The sequence below is a fragment of the Triticum dicoccoides genome, chromosome 2A (genome assembly GCF_002162155.2).
Source record: "Triticum dicoccoides isolate Atlit2015 ecotype Zavitan chromosome 2A, WEW_v2.0, whole genome shotgun sequence".
Taxonomy (NCBI): Eukaryota; Viridiplantae; Streptophyta; class Magnoliopsida; order Poales; family Poaceae; genus Triticum; species Triticum dicoccoides.
The window spans coordinates 448,470,430-448,476,201 of NC_041382.1; the positions used below are offsets into that span (position 1 = coordinate 448,470,430).

The following is a 5,772-nucleotide window of genomic DNA, read 5'->3' on the forward strand; positions in this document are numbered from 1 at the left end:
CCCCACTCCTTCCATCATGGATCACCTCAGTCTCTCCCATGTCTAATGAATCCCATCATAATTAGCCAACATATAATCCGATGGTCTCTCTCTTATCTTCCTTTATTCCACCACAAACGCCTCACAAATTCTATTTAATTTAGCCAACATATAATTTAGTAGATTTTCTCCCTCTGTCCCAATAAATCCAACATCCATGTCTCGTGGATCTTGGGTAAAACGTATATAAATTGATGTGAATAAGTTTAAGGGAGCAATATGGGACTAATGATAATTGATTGTTGCAGCTTATACTCGACGGGAAGTTATAAGCTCGATCCCTAGCGAAGTATTATTTTTCGGCGCTTCTTTTTCGTGACTTCCAGCAGAGCCCATTCTTGTTGCTGACGGCTCAATAGAGAAGACCTTTTTTTTTGCAGCTGAGAAACAATGTAGCTTGTAAGAAGTACGTACGAAATGAACCGAAAACATAGGTACTTTTCTATAGACTTCTACATGTAGCTAAGTTGAATTAGGATTCTTATTATGGCTACCTGCATGTTCAGCTGGCCCACAACCTCCACGTCTGGCTGTAGTCTACAATTAAGAAATAGCTTTGTTTTATTCACATCAGTTAGCAGACTCAGTTGGCTAGAATGGCGTGACTTCCATCTCAGAGTTAGCGAGGTCGTGTGTTCGAATTCTTGCAACGCGGTGCCTTTTCTTTTTAGCTTTTTCTTGGATGTCCGCCTGGGTGGCCCATGGGAACATGCTTGTTATTGGGCCGAGAATCTACTCGAGTGTACGCGCTGGCCCAGTGCAAATTTACGGACGAAGAAGCAAATTCGTGGTCGATCAACGCTTTAGTACCACCTCATGTATATGTTTTAAATTCAAACCAAAAGCGTAAATTCATAGAAAGAAAACATATTGTGACGGTGAACCCACGGAGTCAATCCGTGCTTTATTATTAGGGATAGATATACTAGTAAATATGCCCGTGCGTTGCAACGGGAGAAAAAAAATCATACAACCTAAAAAACATCATATCAAATGGGCTGCATTGCAACATATAGGAAATAATTAAATATGTACTTAACACCTATAAAAAAATCTATATGTACCTCTTAAATAGCACGATTCTACATTTCTACATTAGATATGAACAAAACATTACCCCACTTGTTGTGACTAAACATTACATAGCATGCAAGGACATATGCTATGTGATGCCATTTGATTGAAACAAAATGAGAAGTACATATACGTGTCTAGCTCATGGCACCTACAACACTCTGATAGAAGGATTTATGTGATATTGTATGTTCAGCAAAAGTTTATTAAATTTGGGCATAACTATTCTCCTAAATAAACTTGTCACGAATCCAGCTTTTTTGCATACATAGAGATAATAATTGAAAAATAAGAATTAAAATTATCAAAAACAAATCAATAACAATGGAAGATAAGAAAAGATATGGCCATTACAATATTTCTTAAGGAAAAAAATACCATATCAGTATAAGAAGTTTATCTTTTGCTGAATGCAACAATGACTAAGAAGTGAAATCAGGCAGTATAAAGAGGGTGAGGCAATTCAGACGGTATTACCATTGCACTCAGTTAACCAATGTAGTGGGATCATCAATTCACACTCCCGCACTGGGATTGTGCATAAAAGAAGTTTTGCGTTAGGCATGCAGTAGTTCTGGACCCAGCTTTTGCTTACTCCACTGGGAAAATTAAGCGAGTGCAGGAGATCTTTAAGAAATTTAAGGCATGTGGACCTTGCTCCATCCAGTTCCTTCACAATAGAGGATATAGATAGTGCACAAACAGAGTTTTGAAACCAAGGCCCCTTTTTAAGCCCTCGCCAGTCAAGTATACGTCACACAGTAGGCCACCAAAATCATCTAGCATGTGAAGCAATGTAGATATATTTATTTATCAGTTATGACACTATCACAAGAAAAGCACCATCCAGGAAGGTGAACCCACAAATCCGTTATGCATTTTTTCAGAGCTACTGTGGTCGGATGAAATTACTTCTTTATGAAGTCTAACTTTCAAAGAAGCAACATACATTATAATGGTCTGGACTTCAGTCTATGATATAATCCAACTGATAAAATGTGCAATCTACATTGATCAACTCAGCCAATGAAATGACATTGGGACAGCCCACATACAGTGGTGCTTTGAAGGCTGCTACAGTAGGTAAAGTGTGGTGGCTAAATTGGTACTAATGCTGGATTCATGTAGAAGCACCTAAAAACAATATTGCAAATTCGTACCTCTACTGGAGCATGGGCGCACGACACTCCAGTGAAGTCGGCGAGATTGAAAACTTCAGATGCATCAACTTTCAAGCAGGGAGACTTGCGATTTAGTCAGGATTTTTGTCGAGGGAATCGGGTACCTTTTATGTCAAAGGAGGGCAGTTCGGGTGTAATCCACGTCAGGCACGCCATGCCTATGTGCTTGAGCAGTTCTCCTGCACTGACAAAGCAGGGATCTGATCCGAATCTTGGTAATCTCAATCCCTTCAGGAAAAAGCCGACCACTGCATCAAAACAACCATGTAAAGATTTAGATTTTTCAACAACATTAGGTGAAAATCCACCATGAATTCTACAGGTAAAAATCTGTTAACATGCAGATCGAACACAAAGGCCTTTATATTGTTCTCCCTTAATTTCTTAATGGCTTCCTCAACGGATCCTGGAATCGGATAATCAAGTAGTGTGATCATCAGAGCTTAACATCTCAAAAATGATAAATGCATAATTAAGAAAGTTTAAGCGAGAGGCAATTCAAACTTGCATCATTTTGGTTAAACCTTCTTAGTTTGATGTAATTGATCTTTGAGCCATCCTCCGAACACAGAATCTCGCACATCATTGACCTCATTGGGTTTCAAGTATATATTTCTGTCCTGGCATCTACTTTGTATTAAACTAAGATGGATGGGCAAAAACAACTCTTCAGTCTCGAGTAAAAGAATGGAATCATTTCTTCTGAAGGAACTACAAAAGAATGGTGAGCAGGAGCTTACTTCAAAACAACATCTATGGTGTCGTCTCCACTGAGAATAGTCATTTACTTTGCTTCCTCGAGGACCCCTTGCAAGAATCAGTGCAAAGATTGTTGGGCACTAAAAAATTAAGTACGCGACATTCAAGTAGAGACCGAAAAGATATCGAGGCACTTATCAGAAGACATGCAACCTTTAATCGTGATAAAGGAACACCCTTTCACTAACACTGCATTTGATAATGAAAATTATTGGTAATAGCCCGTGCATTGCAACTGGAGAAAATAAATAAATCATAGTCCGTTCCAGAATATAAGGTGTACTGATTTCCGTGGAAGTCAACCATTTAAATGTTTGACCAAGATTATAGAATAAAATAATAACATATGCTATACCTAATAGATAAAACATGAAACTACTTTTCATGATGGGTCAAATGATATAAATTTCATATTGTGAATAAGTATATGTTTTTCTAAAAGCTTGGTCAAACATGCACTCGTTTGACTTTTGAAAAAACAAATACACCTTATATAAAGGAATGGAGGGAGTATAACATAATGGGTAGTCAGTTAGGTATAAAAGATTTTCATTAACATAACAAATCATATAACATCTAGCATCATCATCATGAAGATAGTTCATCAAAAGTTCACACTGAAAAACTTCCATTTAAGCGAAGAATTCATCATCATAATCAGTGACAGAAGTGTTGCAGGCACACAACATCAGGCTTGTCAATATTTACATGTCATTTTTGTTGTAATTTTTGTATTGAAGATTTGATATAATAAAACTTGATGGAAGAACTCAAGTTAGTTCATCCAAATTTATTTCAATATGCTATGCACTCACAACAAATCTAGCTTTATAAATTTTGCATGTATCATCAATGTTTGGGCCAGGGTATTAGAGATAATATATTAATGCAAATCATCTGAGGCTTGGAATTGAAGGATATGGAGTTACTTGCCTGCTGAGTGGGCCTATGGGTGACTCATCACGAATGTCAATGATGTGAGCAGATGTGCTAACAGTCTGCCATGTCACTCTGGAGTCTCATGGACGCCGGTGGCCACCCAATCTAATTGAAACTCCATACACCTTCCACTCCTCTGCATACACCATCATGTGATAATTTCATCTACTGGACAGAGAATAAAAGCATGAGCCTGGGTATTTTCATTGTCAGTCTGCTCCACACCACAACATTGGTCAGCTCTTGTACTCTATATGGACTACTACCATATTTCTGAAACTTAAGATTGCACAGATTAGGCCCTTCACGGCTCCCACTTAAACAGAACATCTTTACATCACGAAGCATCATTCTTGAACAGTAAGAAGTTCCAGTTGGATCAAACTAACAACACATAAATACAAATCACATAGTTACTACCTATCATAAATCCAGACCAGATTGTGAAGCAATAGTACAGTAGCAAAAGTACACGCTGAGAATTACAACAGCAAGGGAGCGTGCTACTTCCAGGTTATTTATTATCTGTTCATACAAAATCTAGTACTCATGTTGTAGGATGACGTTCAAATACTAATTTCCTTTTTCTGAAAAAATAATAACATCTTCTCTGATCTAGAGAGGAGAGATAACAAATAGTCAGTTCAATTTGCAAGAATTTAGAACACACAAATCATCTTCTATCTACTGTATAGGGAAGTCCTAAGCAGCGGCAAAACAATCAGTGTCACGAAGATGTTCTGGCTAGCAAGCCATACTTTAAATCAGCACACAGGCACACGCACGCGAGCCGGTACGCACGCACCGGCAGGCTAAGCACACACCAACACGCACTCATAGCATGCGATCACCTCGGGCGTCCGGCTGCGTAGGTCATGGAGGAGGAGGTGACGGTGGAGGCGGACGGCGCTGATCCGCCGGCCCGCAGGCTGCCGGTATGCACTCCGTTCGTCGGAGTTTCCATGGGTCGCGGCAGCGACTTACAGAGAGAGAAACCTCGCCCGATAGTGGATCCTACCGATCTCGTCCGGATTTGGCGACTGCGGAGCGAGGACGGGCGCCGTGGAGTGGAGGGATATGGGGCCGCGGCAGCGGCAGCGGCGGAGGAAACCCTCGCGTTCTCGTGCGGGGCAAAAATTCGAACGACGGGTGAGTCTGGGCTGCTTATGAAAACGTCAGGTCCAGCCCAAGAACGAAACGTTTTTCACGGACGGACGAACATGCTATTAGTACCACCTCGTTTATATTATAATTTTGTTTATACAAATCATAAAAGCGTATTATGGCATTAAAAAAAAATGTATTGTGACGGTGAACCCACGAAGTCAATCCGTGCTTTATTATTACTAGCACAAATGTCCGTGCGTTGCAACGGGAGTAAAAATACCTCACCAACCTGTTTTAGTCACTAAAAATACACGATCATGTTAATCGTGTTCAGACTCGTCTACATCAACATGTTTTACTTCAGTCTAGTTCAAATTATTAAATCTGACATTGCCTTCAAATAATCAAAAGTATTGTTAACTTTCCATCACAACAACCGACAACAACCAATAAATAAGAAGCTTCGACAACAAATAATTACAACAAAAATAGAAATTTCTATCCATCTCTCTCACTGTCCCTTCCCTTTGTACAATAATGACATCATCACACAAATAATGGCAACATCAGTACAAAGCAAAACCAACAAAATGGCTCCAAATCTCAATTCCAATTTATGTATTGTCATGTACAAATTGCAGCCACAATGAGCGTGTAGATCCTCCAACCTCGA

General features: G+C 39.4%; 1 long non-coding RNA gene across 1 annotated transcript; it reads right to left on the bottom strand.

Annotated features, from left to right (window-relative positions):
• Nucleotides 1-1,394: 1,394 nt before the first annotated feature.
• On the bottom strand, nucleotides 1,395-5,119 carry LOC119354847. Its single transcript, XR_005171296.1, has 2 exons — nucleotides 3,035-5,119; nucleotides 1,395-2,936 (listed from the first exon to the last, which is right to left on the bottom strand). It is a non-coding gene; the product is annotated as an uncharacterized LOC119354847 (long non-coding RNA).
• Nucleotides 5,120-5,772: the final 653 nt, after the last annotated feature.